Raw genomic sequence first — 14,189 nt, forward strand, 5'->3', positions numbered from 1 at the left:
TCTGTTGAAAAACAACAGACTTACTGGCCAGATCACCACGTAAAAATAATAGAAAAAAAGCCCAAAAAATAAAACAAATGCAGCTATCACATCTACGAATGGGTAAGCTGCACTATACCGTATATAATAAATGCTTGCTTTAGGTTTAATACTGCTTTAATCTTGATTGAAAGAATTTAGTTCTGCTTTAACGGGCTGCTTAACAATGAGCCAACTTGTGGGTTCATGCACACACAGTAACATATCAAAGTGTCTGAATGAGCCCTTAGAAAAAATGTAAGATGGAATACAGGTTCACTTCAATTAGAGCATAGATCTACACCCGAATTTGCTCTGCATTCCTGCACAGGACCGTAGCACTGTGCCCCTTCCCTTACAGCAGTTTAAAATACATGTATCCATGGAAGCTTATAGCCTTACATGCGCAATATTTGTGTGCGCTGGATGCATGCCAAACTGCTCCTACATTTATATCAGCCATTATACCAGGAAAGGTGCTGGAAGCCAAACCTCTACTGTCTTTTCACCGGTGATCAGTTCTCAAATAAGTCCTATAAAATCTGCACTCTGACCCTCATTGCCATGGGACAGCCACTACAATACACGGCATCCAGGTATTTTGTAGCATCTCAAATAACAAAAATAAAAACCTTTGGACTAGAGTTATTCTGGTCATCAAGGACCAATGGTCACAGAGGCATTTACAGGCTATTTTTCCTTTATTGACTTTGACTTGTTTTTTTACGAGTGGAAATAACGATTTATTGATTGTGAACTTTGGTTTATTGAAACCTATATGTAAAATATGTACACTTTGCCTTATTTAGATTTCTTTTTTGTACATCTTTATTACACCCCTGTTGTGTTACATTCCTGATGCAAAGAGGTTAAGATGTTTTCTCCCAGCACTGAAGTGTTCCACGCTGCTTTTATATTTCTGGAATACAGATCCAATCATCTGGAAAGATTCTTGTATTATGCAGCTGTGTTGCTTCATGTACCGAATTCAACGGTGACGCACACATTGCTGCAAATCGTATATTTATACAACTACAGATATCTCATTTTGGTTAACTCTTTTAGGTCCAGTTCACACCACATGCAGTCCAATGCATTTTTCTTCTGCAACAAAAATGCATGGAAAGTAGGTTACAGGGTTTCCAATAGCATTGTTCACACCAGTGCGGTCAGTTCCAGGGCATTCCGGTTGCAGAAAAAAAAAAAAAGAAATTGTAGGATAAAGGTGCATTTTCTCTTTCGTTCATAGACAGACACAGCCTTCATTGACCTTAGGGTTATGCTTCTTCCTACCAGGAGATACATCTCCTGGTAGGAAGAAGCATAACCCTAAGGTCAATGAAGGCTGTGTCCGTCTATGAACTCAGAGAAATGGATTTTACGGTGAGTACAAAAATCCTTTTTTTCCCTGCACTTGAACGCAGTAAAAACACATCAATAGTGCACCATAATAGCCAGATTCAGGTAGCTTTACGCCGAAGTAACTCTGAATCTACGCCGTCCTAAATTTAAGCATATTCTGGAAACCAGATACGCTTAAATTAGGCTAAGATACGAGCGGTGTAAGTCTCCTACGCCATCGTATCTTAGGGTGCAATATTTAGACTGGCCGCTAGGTGGCAGTTCTGTTGAGTTCGGTGTCGAATATGTAAATGACTAGATACGCCGATTCAGAAACTTACATGTGCCCGGCGCATTTTTTTTACGGCGTTTGCGTACGGCTTTTTCCGGCATAAAGTTAGTCGAACAAATAGCTGGCCTAGTCAATGTTAAGTATGGCCGTCGTTCCCGCGTCGAAATTTGAAATTTTTACGTCCTTTGTGTAAGTCGTCCGTGAATGGGGCTGGACGTAATTTATGTTTACGTCGAAACCAATACGTCCTTGCGGCGTACTTTGGAGCAATGCACACTGGGATATGTACACGGACGGCGCATGCGCCGTACATAAAAAACGTCAATCACGTCAGATCACCACCCATTTACATAAAACACGCCCCCTCATCCTCATTTGAATTAGGCGCGCGTACGCCGGCCCCATTTACGCTACGCCGCCGTAACTTAGGAGGCAAGTGCTTTGTGAATACAGCACTTGCCTCTCTGACTTACGGCGGCGTAGCGTAAATACGATACGCTACGCCGCCTGAAAGATGCGCCGTCGTACCTGAATCTGGCTATAACACTTTAAAAATGCACCAGACATTGTTATTCTGTCAGTAAAGAAGGGATGGATCCTGTGTTTCAGTAAAGCAGGAACACCAATCCACTAGTAAGAGCACCTCCCCCACTACACTGCAACATTAGCTAGGGACACGTTTTACCCTTTGCTCACCCCTGGTGTTAACCCTTTCCCTGCCAGTATCATTAATACAGTGACAGTGCAAATTTTTAGCACATGAATACTATATTAGTGTCACTTGTTCCCCCCAAAAAAGTGTCAAAAGTTTCAGTTAGGTATCCGATTTGTCCACCGCAATGTCGCAGTGAGACGCTGATTGCTTATTGGAATTTTTTTTTTTTTACCAAAAATACTAAGCAGGATACTTATTGCCCTAAAGTGATGAAGAATTTCGATTTTTTTTTGGGATTGGCTATGTTTTAAAGCAGAATGTAAAAAAATATTGTCAGTCACTCTTTGTTTATAGTGCAAAAAGTAACAACCCAAGAGGTGACCAACTACAACCAAAAGAAAGCTGTATTTGTTGGGGGGGGGGGGAGAATGACATACATTTTATATTAGTGTCGCACGGGCAAAATTTTTTAATTTATACAAAAAATTGCCTGGGAAAGGGGGGGGGGGGGATACATTTTCTGGAGGTAAAGTGGTTGTAAATCCTTACATATGCCCAGTGAAGTGACTGGCTTCAGGTGATACACTGAGAAGAAACAAATCCTCCCTACATACGTTGTACTTATTTATCTGCTGCGGTCTTTCCCCTACATCCATCCATTTAAAGTGCAGAATTTACACAGAATTTCTCAGCTCTGATTAAAAAAAGGGGACAGAGCTAAAGTTACATCAGTGAGCACACTTAAAGCTGATTGGAGGGAAGAGACACACCCCTCCCTTCACACAGGAACAGAGCGGAGGCTGTCAATAAGCTGGAGCTCCCTCCCCTGTGACAATTTTTCTCTTGGTGTCAGAAAAATTCATCAGAAGCAAGTCACGCTTATAACAGAGGAATGAGACAGCGGGCAGAAATGACACTTCATGCTCTGGATTGAGAAAAGTACACACTTTAGCCCCCTTCACACAGGCTGTCTGATCAGGTCTGCCTGTCAGTTTTTCAGATGGACCTGATCAGACTTTCCAGTCTCATCTATGGAGCAGCAGATGTCTGCTGATGTCCGCTGCCATCCATTCCTATCTTGTCTGCCAAAAACATCTGTCCGGCTAATCAGATGGAAAACGATTGTAATACAGAGGCGAGCAGGACTGTGTCTATTCTGCGTAATGGACACAGACCCGTCATCCTCCTGCTGAGTGGGAAGCAGCAGAGAGATCCCACACTGAGCAGATTCCACCTAGAGAAGACGCCCGTGTGAAAGGGTCCTATAGAGGGATAAGCTTTGTTCATATTTTATAGCCGAGGTTTACAACCACTTTAAAGCGGGATTCCACCCGCAAATTTTTTTTTTTTTTAAAGTCAGCAGCTACTAACAGTGTAGCTGCTGACTTTTAATAAGGACACTTACCTGTCCTACTTGCCTGCGCTGATGGCCCCCCCCCCCCCCCCGATGCCGGTCCCGCGCCGCCATTCACACTAGGGGAAACAGGCAGTAAAGCCTTACGACTTCACTGCCCATTTCCTACTGCGAATGCGCGAGTCTCGCGCCGACGTGTGAATGGGCGGCTGCTCTCTGAGAACACACACACAGTTCCCAGAAAGCAGCGCGCCCCACTCACTAGGAGAAGATGAAGAAGAAGACAGACCACGGCTACATAAGAGGCAGATTACGAACTTCCGCATAGCAACAGGTATTTCGGGTGAGTATAATTTTTTTTTCAATTTTTTTTATGATTTTTGGGCAAATGTTTTTTTCCTGGGTGGAACTCCACTTTAAGGCTAGTACTTGCTCTGCCCTACCAGGTGGCTTGCAGTACCAGCCAGTCTCTGTACTGGATACCTCTGGCTTGGATCCTCTGCAAAACTTCCTGCACTGCTCAAGGGGACTCTGGGACCCCAAAAATAATTTCTTCTGCCCTGTACGCACAAGATGGATGTTATAGCAATGATGGACCTTGGATCTTCAACAACGGACATTTTGACAAGACTTTGCAAGCGTGCGCAGATTACCTTTAGATCCTTTAATTGAAGTAATAAAGCAGAAGTATATTCACAAACAGCATACAATCTCATGCCCATCAATATCCAGTGTCCCCTACACCGCTCCCAACATAGGGAAGACACTTAGAATGGCTGACAGGTTTTGAGGGAACCCCCCTAGAAACATGTCAGTCATTCTAAGCGTCTTCCCTATGTTGGGATCAGTGCAGTGGACCAGGGGATGTAGATGATGAGTTTGAGATTATATGCTATTACGAGTATACATCGGTCTTATTATTTATATAAAAAAAAAAACAGGGAATGCGCAAGGCTGGAGCAGGCTCGGTTTTTCTTTTTCCAGTAACATTTGTTAATACCTGTTGTCACGTTCTATGCTGCCATTGACTTCTATGGGCCACCCACTGCACTACAAACACAGAAGGAAACGCATATGGCATATTTTTCGAAACATTGCAGCGATGAAATAGGAACAGACACTATCTTTGTTCTGGTAAACTATGACACATGCCTTTCATCATGTCAGAACACATGCATTAAAACACAGCAGTATGTAAGTGGGCCAGCACGCATGTGTCTTTTCCCATCTCAGTGTGTTTTAAAGAAGGGAGGAAAAAAAAAAAAAAGACATACCCGTTTTATTTTTTCGTTAATTGGGAGGCTGATAGAAGTCACTGACAGTGCAATAAAATGCATATAACATGAGTTTTGATGCATTGGTGATAGGTAGTAACAAGCCTTGGTCATTGGCAGTTAACCCTACTCACTCCAAATTCAAAAACACATTGAAAACACACAGACCTGAAGGCGGCATATACAGTGGGGATTGAAAGTTTGGGCACCCCAGGTAAAAATTTGTATTAAATGTGCATAACGAAGCCAAGGAAAGATGGAAAAATCTCCAAAAGGCATCAAATTACAGATTAGACATTCTTATAATAATATGTAAAAAAAAAGTTAGATTTTATTTTCATCATTTACACTTTCAAAATTACAGAAAACAAAAAAATGGCGTCTGCAAAAGTTAATATCTTGTACTGCCCCCTTTGGCAAGTATCACAGCTTGTAAACGCTTTTTGTAGCCAGCCAAGAGTCTTTCAATTCTTGTTTGAGGTATCTTTGCCCATTCTTCCTTACACAAGTCTTCCAGATTTCTGGGCTGTCTGTCACGCACTGCTCTTTTAAGGTCTATCCATAGATTTTCAATTATGTTGAGGTCAGGAGATTTTGAAGGCCATGGAAAAACCTTCAGTTTACGCCTCTTGATGTAATCCCCCATGGATTTTGAGGTGTGTTTAGGATCATTATCCATTTGTAGAAGCCATCCTCTCTTTAACTTCAGCTTTTTCACAGGTGGCATCAAGTTACCATCCAAAATTTGCTGAAATTTTATTGAATCCATTTTTCCTTCTACTCGTGAAATGTTCCCTGTGCCACTGGCTGCAATACAACCCCAAAGCATGATTGATCCACCCCCATGCTTCACAGTTGGACAGAGGTTCTTTTCATTAAATTCTGTGCCCTTTCTTCTCCAAACGTACCCTTGCTCATTACGGCCAAAAAGTTCTATTTTAACCTCATCGGTCCACAGAACTTGTTTCCAAAATGCATCAGGCTTGTCTATATGTTCATTTGCAAAGTTCAAACGCTGATTTTTGTGGTGAGGACGTAGAAGAGGTTTTTTTCTGATGACTCTTCCATGAAGACCATATTTGTACAAGTATCTCTTTATAGTGGAATAGTGTACCACAACTCCAGTGTCTGCCAGATCTTTCTGGAGGGATCATGCATTAAAACGTGGGTTTTGAATTGATTTTCTCACAATCCTGCGAGCTGTTCTGTCTGATATTTTTCTTGGTCTTCCAGATCTTGCTTTAAGTTCCACTGTTCCCGATGACTGCCATTTCTTAATTACATTCCGAACAGAGGATATTGACATCTGAAAATGCTTTGCTATCTTCTTATAGCCTTCTCCAGCTTTGTGAGCGTCAACTATTTTCAGTTTTCTAGACAACTGCTTAGAAGAACCCATGGTGCTGATTGTTGGGGCAAGGTCAGATGAGTCTGGGCATTTAAAACCTTTGAGATTGACATCACCTGTTCTTCCCAGACGATGATTAACAACAATCCATGACACTGGCAGGTCTCAGCTTTGCAAAGGGGGCAGTGCATGCTATAAATTCTGCAGGGTTGCCCAAACTTTTGCAGACGCCATTTTCTGTAATTCTGAAAGTGTAAATGATGGAAATAAAATCTAACTTTTTTTGACATATTATAAGAATGTCTAATCTGTAATTTGATGCCTTTTGGAGATTTTTCCATCTTTCCTTGGCTTCATTATGCACATTAATACAAACTTTTACCTGGGGTGCCCAAACTTTCGATCCCCACTCTAGGCCTGCCATGTACCTCAACTACATAGGCAGCTTTTTGCAAAGGTGACATTAACTCTTTATGGCTACATTCACACAGCAGTACATCTACAGCCAGGAGCTGTCCACCAATGGTTGTAAACACTGCCTGCACATACTGGGGTTGATATAAGAGGAGTTCTGCCCGCCCCTTTAAAAATTAAAAGTCAGACGCTAGATGTACTGTAGCAGCTGACTTTTAACATTAGGACACTTGCCTGTCCTGGAGTTCAGTGATGTCGGCACCGCAGCCAATGTTTACATCAGCTGGTTGGGTGTTGCTGCAGCCGTCATTGCTGGTACTAGAACGCGGCGGTGCAGCCTTTCAGCTTCACGAACCGCGCTGTGCTCTCACTGGCCCAGGAGAGGGGGAGGGAGGCCACGTTGCTGATGTACTTTGCCGCGGACCGGAAGTGGGGATAAGGTGCCTGTAAAAAGCAGGTACCCGCCCTCCAAAAGGTGCCAAATGTGGCACCGGTGGGGGATTAGGAATCTGATAAGCGGAAGTTCCACTTTTAGGTGTAAGCTTACCTTTAACTTAAGATAAATATACAGTGCACTACAGTTGCTCTAGATCTTAGGAAAGAGGAAGCTCTGCTGATTTTCATCATCTTCCAATCGCGTGCAAACAAAAATTATGTTTTTTTTTTTCAGTTGCATGCAATTGGGTATGCTTTGCAAATTTTCTCTTTACTTTATTTACTAAGCCCTGAAGAAACTTTACTTGCAGTGCAACCTTCGTGTGTGTGTGAAAAGCTGCAGTTGTCGTTATTCTACCCTGTACAAATAAACGTCCATCGCTGCTGCTATTCTTCTGTAACTGCCCATCTGACCAGTCACATGCGACTAGAGCTTCAGATTGGTCCTGGACACAGCCAGTGTGTATCCAGGTTCAGTTTCTGCAGCCTTTTGGACTACACACAAGTTGGCTGCAGCCAATCAGGCAGTGTGTATGCAGTCACAACACAATGTTGCTTGCTTCAGAGGCGAAACATAGCCATCTCTGAATGCAGCAAACTACCCCCAGCTAATCTGCCGCCTAAATCAGCTAAATACATTTCAGCTGCATCAAAATCCTTCCTCTGTATGTAGAAGCAGTGGTCTCTTCACAGTTGTCCAAAAACACCCGCGGCTAAGATCTCAAATCAGTAGTAATCTTGAGATTACAGACCTACCACTGCTTTTCAAAGCAATGAGCAAGAATATTTCTCTGGAGCATGCTGGCAGGGAACATGCTTTTTAATTCAGACGATGATGGCAGGTTGCACTCCAGTGAAAAGGTGTATACTGCAAGGAAGTGTACCAGGGCTCAATTTCAAAGCTGAAAGTCGATATTTGAAGCTGCTACTATCTGAACCTTTGACAAACTTATCAGGGAACCTTATCAAAAGTTTGAGGGGCGGGGGAAGGGCGACAATGCTTCCTTATTGATTTTCTTCGATACATTGTAGTTGTGTCATAGGAACACTCCAGTTAGAGTCGGTTCACACTGAGGCGACACGACTTCCAGCGCGACTTTCAGAGGCGACTCCGACACGACTTGAGCATGAACCACAGGGCGATTTACAACACGACTTGAAGTCGTCTCCAGGACAGGAGACTTTCCAGTGGCCAATCAAACAACAATCAGCTCTAGGGGAGGGAGAGATTTGCCTGAGAAATGTATGTTATCTTCCTGGAAAGTCGCTTCAGTTAAGACAGTGATCAGACTTGGAGGAGACTTCCATTGAAATCAATAGGTACAAATCGCCTACAAGTCGGATTGAAGTAGTACAGGAACTTCTTTTGAAGTCAGAGCGACTGGAGTCATGTGTATTAACACCGCTCCCATTCACTTGCATTGCTTTTCTCGACAGCGCGACTTGAGGCGACTTCAAGTCAGATCCCAAGTCGCCCCAGTGTGAACCGGCTCTTAGGAAAAAAATCGCACTAGACTCATGCATGGCAAAGTGTTATTGACACTGCAATTCACAGGGAAGATCCTCACCCCTAAAAGAAAGCTTTTAATAGAGGAAGGAGATAGTCAACTGTTTATGTCACTGCACTGCATATAATTAGAAGAATCTTGCGAGCGATTGTAAACAAGCATACCAATCAATGACCACCACCATTGTTTTACATGTTTTAAAAAAAATATATAGATCTCAGAGGCTACATGTGAATAGAGCCCTTGATTAACCCTGGACACAGACGGTGCACATCCAGGACCAGTGTTCATGCAGAGCTTTGACTGCACACTGACTTGCTGCAGCTAATCAGCCACTTTGTATGCAGCCATAGCACAGTGTTGGTGCATCCAGAGGCAGCATTCAGCCAAGAATACATTATTTAAAAGGAAGGGATAGATATCCTATCTGACAGGAAAAGACCTGCAAGACTATAATCCTTCCCTGCTAACAAAGCTTGTTTTCTCCTAGAAGAAAGGTTTGACTAGCACTCCACAATTACATGCTTCTCTTTTACGCAATGCATCCATAAAGCAGTTGACACCTCTGATGGAACGTTATGTTGTCCTCAGTTATTCTTTAACAAACCTCCATGGCTGTCGATCACAGCATGCATATATACTTTATATTGCACAACTTGCCTTTTCTTCACATTGCTGGTAACACCATTGTTTCACTCTGCTTCATGCAGGAACTGTCAAGGGCTAAGCTTTGGACTAAACAGCACTTGTTCTGTATAAGTGAAGAATGCCACTTGCAGCTGGAGATGTTCACTTTGACTAGCAGTTGGTCACCTTTCTTGCAATGTGGTTTACTGCAATCAAATATCTTAAAACCCAAGTGGAATAGAACAATTTATGTATCTGCTATTCTTGATTGTTTTTGAACAGGTAATTTTTCATCCTGCATGATGGTCAGTGCCTAGCTTGACTTGTGTGAAGATCTGGCCGTTTAATGGTCAGCCCTCTGAAATTACAACAACATCTGCCATGAGGAATGATGTTGATTGCTCACTTATACTATTCCACCTTGACTGGTCTCCCCTTATTATCTATGGCTAGCCCAACTATATTTTATAGAAATAGACACATTAAGACCACCACCCAGTGTTAGTATATTAATACAAGCCCCCTTATGTCTATAATTTTAAGGTCTGCACACATCATTAAAACGGTGTTGACAATGATCAGTTTTTTCCATAAGATATTCATGGACTGGATGTATAATTAAAAAAAAAATATTTTACTGACAGTTGCCATCCCTTAATGCACATCAAAATATACATACTGAATGTTACTCAGCCCAAGGCCCTTTCACACGGGGCCGTGGAGGTGCGGTGGCAATATAGCAGCACTAAAAATAGCGGCGCGGTATTAACCCCACTAGCAGCCAAAAAGGGGTTCATACTGCACGCAACGCGGGCAGTATTACCACGGTTTCCCATTCTTTTAAATGGGAAGGAGCGGTATAGTCACCGCTCCAAAGATGCTGCTGGCAGGAGATTTTTTTTTTCTCTCCTGCCAACACATCGCCTCAGTGTGAAAGCCCTCAGGCTTTCACATTGAGAATGCTGGGGCAGGAGTTTTTCAGGCAGTATTTAGGCGCCATTTCAGTGTGAAAGGGGCCTTAATGGTGGCTACAGTTTTTTTCTACCTGGTGGTCCTCCTGCCAATAACACATACTACTCAATTGTGACAACACTCATTCACTGTAAAGTAACAGCATTCTCAACCTAGGACAGAAAGTGTAAGGGAAAGTGGTGTTCTTTAGGTCACTGAAAGAAATGGGAACCATGTTAACTGGTAAAAGTACAACAGTTAATCAGCACGCAGGGAATATAACCGCTTTAATTTCAATAGCTGTGGGGGTCCCTGCTGTGCGTGGTCATAGCCCCTCCCCCTTGTCTGTCAAAGGGCCCAGACAGCTCACCCGTCCAATCCTGGGACGGGTGATCTGTCTATCAAAGTGCCCGGACAACACAAAGCTATTGAAATGAAAGCTGGCCTGCTCTCCGTGTCCACCGCGCCCCCCCCCCGGCCCGCTTGTCACTCCAAGACACCAAAAAGTATCGGGTGAAGCATTGGGAGCATTTGCGCAAGTACAAGTACCCTCGCAAACCCTAATGCATACCTATATGTAGGAGCAGTTAATTGCCAATGAAAGAATTGTTCTCTTCAGCTCCATCTACAAGAATAAATGTCTTGCAGTTAAAGTGTTTGTTAACCCAGACACTTCATATTTGTGTGCGTGCGTGCGTGCAAGGAAGCAATACAAAAAAAAAAAAAAGGACATAAAATTTTGTAAAATCCCTGTGTGCCTGCCAGTCCATTTGCTTTCCCATTAAAAACTAAGCAGGAGAGCACACTGGTTAGTTCTCTAGCTATGCATGGAACTCTGTGTACTCTCCTCGAATGATCAAACTTGTCCCGACATGCACACAAAAATGTTTTGCTTTTTTTTTTTTTAAACTGAATGGGTGAAAAGGTGATAATTTACAATCAATTACTTTAATTTGAAATGGATGGTGAATGGAATTATGACACACCTCATTGTCAATTTACAGCTGACATTTCATCAAACATGCAATACATTCAAACCCAACACCAGCAAACAATTATCTTTACAGTCAGGTTGCAGAAGCACTACAAAGTTGAAAGTAAAGCCCCAGACACATTGGCGATTCAATAAAAACCAGCAAACATTCAGCCCTCGTGTATGTTAGCCAGACAAGCTTCTGTTGGACAAACATGCTGTAAAACCAGCAGCTAACCATCTCCCTTATCAGATCTAACCAAAGCTGAATGAAAAAACTATTAGTGTTTACCAGGCTCAAGACTGCTTATCTTATCCTTAAAGTGGTTGTAAACCCTCAATGACAACTCCTACCTACAGGTAAGCCTAGATTAAGGCTTACCTGTAGGTGCTTGCAATATCTCCTAAACCTACACAGTTTAGGAGATATTTGCAAAAAAATGGCACCGATGTCTATGGCGCATGAGCGCCTTAGACAACCGCACTGGCGTGCCATTTCCAAAGGCAATTGTGCCGTTAATGGGGGCTCCCGCATGCATGCGCAGGAGTGACATCGCAGCTCCGGCCAGTCACAGTGCCAAAGCTGCGATACCCAGAAGGCGCTCCGGGAGAGATGGCGACGGAGAAGAGGAACAAGGACCGCTGCAGGGGCTTTGATCTCAGGCAAGTAATTCATAATGAGCTAGTATGCTATGCATACTAGCTCATTATGCCTTTGTCTTGCAGGGTGTATTTTATTTTTTCTTCAGAGGGTTTACTTTCTCTTTAACTCTTCACTAAACAAGTAGTACAAAACATTTTGAAGTTTCCCAGAACTGAGTGTTAAATTTAATTGGCTGAAAAAAACAAAAAGACTAACACTGCAAAATACTTTATTGCTCCCACTACACAAAAGTGTTAAATGCAGCCCAACAGAGAAAGTGGCGACAGCGGCGTGCACATCTTTGAAGCAGAAATACAAAAAAAAAAAATTCCCATATGAAACCGTGTTCTTGTATGCATTTAACAGTTTTCCCGAGTCTAGCTATTAGCTACTTTACACACATAGGGGTTGGTTTCGGCTGCTTTGACACTGGGGCGCGGGTGACATCAGCGGTAATGCGTCACTTTACTGTCATATTTGCAGAGATATTCAGCCACTGGTGGCGCGCTTTTAATACCCACTAGCAGACAAAAAAAGGGTTAAAACCACCCACAAAGCGCCACTGCAGCAGCGGTGTACACACCGCTCCAAAGATGCTGCGCTTTGCAAGCGATATAACCAACCTGAAACAGCTGCTGTCCAGTGTAAAAGCCCCAAGGGCTTTCACACTGAAGCGGTGTGCTAGCAGGACGGTAAAAAAAAAAGTCCTGCTAGCAGCAACTTTGGAGCAGTGTGTATACGATGTATATGCTATAGCACTGGCATACTTTGCGGTGGTTTTTAAATTTTTCTCGGCCGCTAGTGGAGGTAAAAAGCACCCCGCTAGCGGCCGAATAGAGCAGCAAAGTTGACGGTAAAGTGCTGCTAAAAATAGCGGCGCTTTACCACAGACGCCGCCCCAGTGTGAAAGGGTTTGACCGGAATGAGTAATATTAGAAGTGAAAGTCAAACTAGATGCTTCTTTTAGGTTACTTCATCTAAGGGTAGGGGAGAGGGCATAGCAGGCACACTTCCTTATAAAAGGAAGTAAAAGGGCCAACAAAAGCCCAACCCAGACAACCTTCAGATAGACCCAAAAAATCCACATATTGTACAAAATACAATGTAATGTTTGCTGTACAAAAATACATAACTAGTAATATGAGGTTAGTTGATAGTGACCAGCATTATACAAAGTGAACATGACCAGAGGCAATTGAATTGACATCAGAAATTTTGTAGCATGAGTGGAGGTGAAACATCGGGGTTACCTGGAAAAGAAAAATAGAAATGGTGATAAATCTTAAAAATGTGATCCGTGAATACACAGTATTAGAGGTACAATGGTAGCTATGGATATACACTGAATATTACAAAAAAAAGGATAACGAACATGTGGCACAAAAAAAAAAAACCCTGGAGTGTAAAAAGAAGTGGATTACTGCTACCAAGTGAAGAATGGTAGACACTACACAAAATATACACTGGATGTAATAATAAATCTCTTTATGGAGTCCAGTTTAAAATTATGAAGACTATTCTCGAATCAGTGCAGAACCACTATTCTTGTTAGGAATACAGAAGATCAAGAAAATGCTCAAATTGGTAGATGTTGGAGAATTTGTTAAAAAAGGGGGGAATGGGGGTGGGACTTTGTATGAGGCATACGAGAACTACCACAGGCCTCCATCCCTGTAAATGTATGAAAAAAGGGGGGAAAGTTGGGACTTTAAATGAGATGCGTTTTTAGCAATATGCGATTAAGTATATATATGGAATATAAAAAATGATTCCATAAAAGCCAGGCTCAAAGTTGCCAACCAAAAAAGCACTAAACCAAATTAATCTGTCTAACTGTATGTAATTAAAAATTGGTGGTATTTTGGTTTGGTAGGCATGTTTTGCCTTTGTTTTTTCCAGTGTTCCTTTTTGCCTGACCAACTATAGGTAGGGGCGGGTTTAGGCTATCACCTGTCCCCTATCTATTGATTAGGACGCCTGTGCTCCTCTTTAGGAGGCTTTAAAAATCATAGCTAGGACTGCAGTTACACAGAGTGCCTTGACGCTTGGCCTGCAGCTTAGCAGGTATTTGCAAATACATGTAACTAAACCTGTTTTTAATTACATACAGTTAGACAGATTAATTTGGTTTAGTGCTTTTTTGGTTGGCAACTTTGAGCCTGGCTTTTATGGAAACATTTTATTTGTATTCTCTCTACACACACACACACACCTAAAAACGCATTTCATTTAAAGTCCCAACTTCCCCCCTTTTTTTCGATGTTGGAGATTTTAACAAAGACTGAAGTATCAGATTTGGCTTGGTCTCTGCAGAAAACATAGGACCCATGGCAGTCTTAAAAATCCACACAAGTTT

At 42.4% G+C, this 14,189-nt stretch overlaps 1 protein-coding gene across 1 annotated transcript in view; it reads right to left on the reverse strand.

The window, feature by feature from the left end:
• The window catches only part of MTHFD1 (methylenetetrahydrofolate dehydrogenase, cyclohydrolase and formyltetrahydrofolate synthetase 1), a 117,151-nt gene that overhangs the window by 75,174 nt on the left and 27,788 nt on the right, over positions 1 to 14,189 (reverse strand). The window lies entirely within an intron of this gene.

This window comes from Rana temporaria, chromosome 13 (assembly GCF_905171775.1).
Source record: "Rana temporaria chromosome 13, aRanTem1.1, whole genome shotgun sequence".
NCBI lineage: Eukaryota > Metazoa > Chordata > Amphibia > Anura > Ranidae > Rana > Rana temporaria.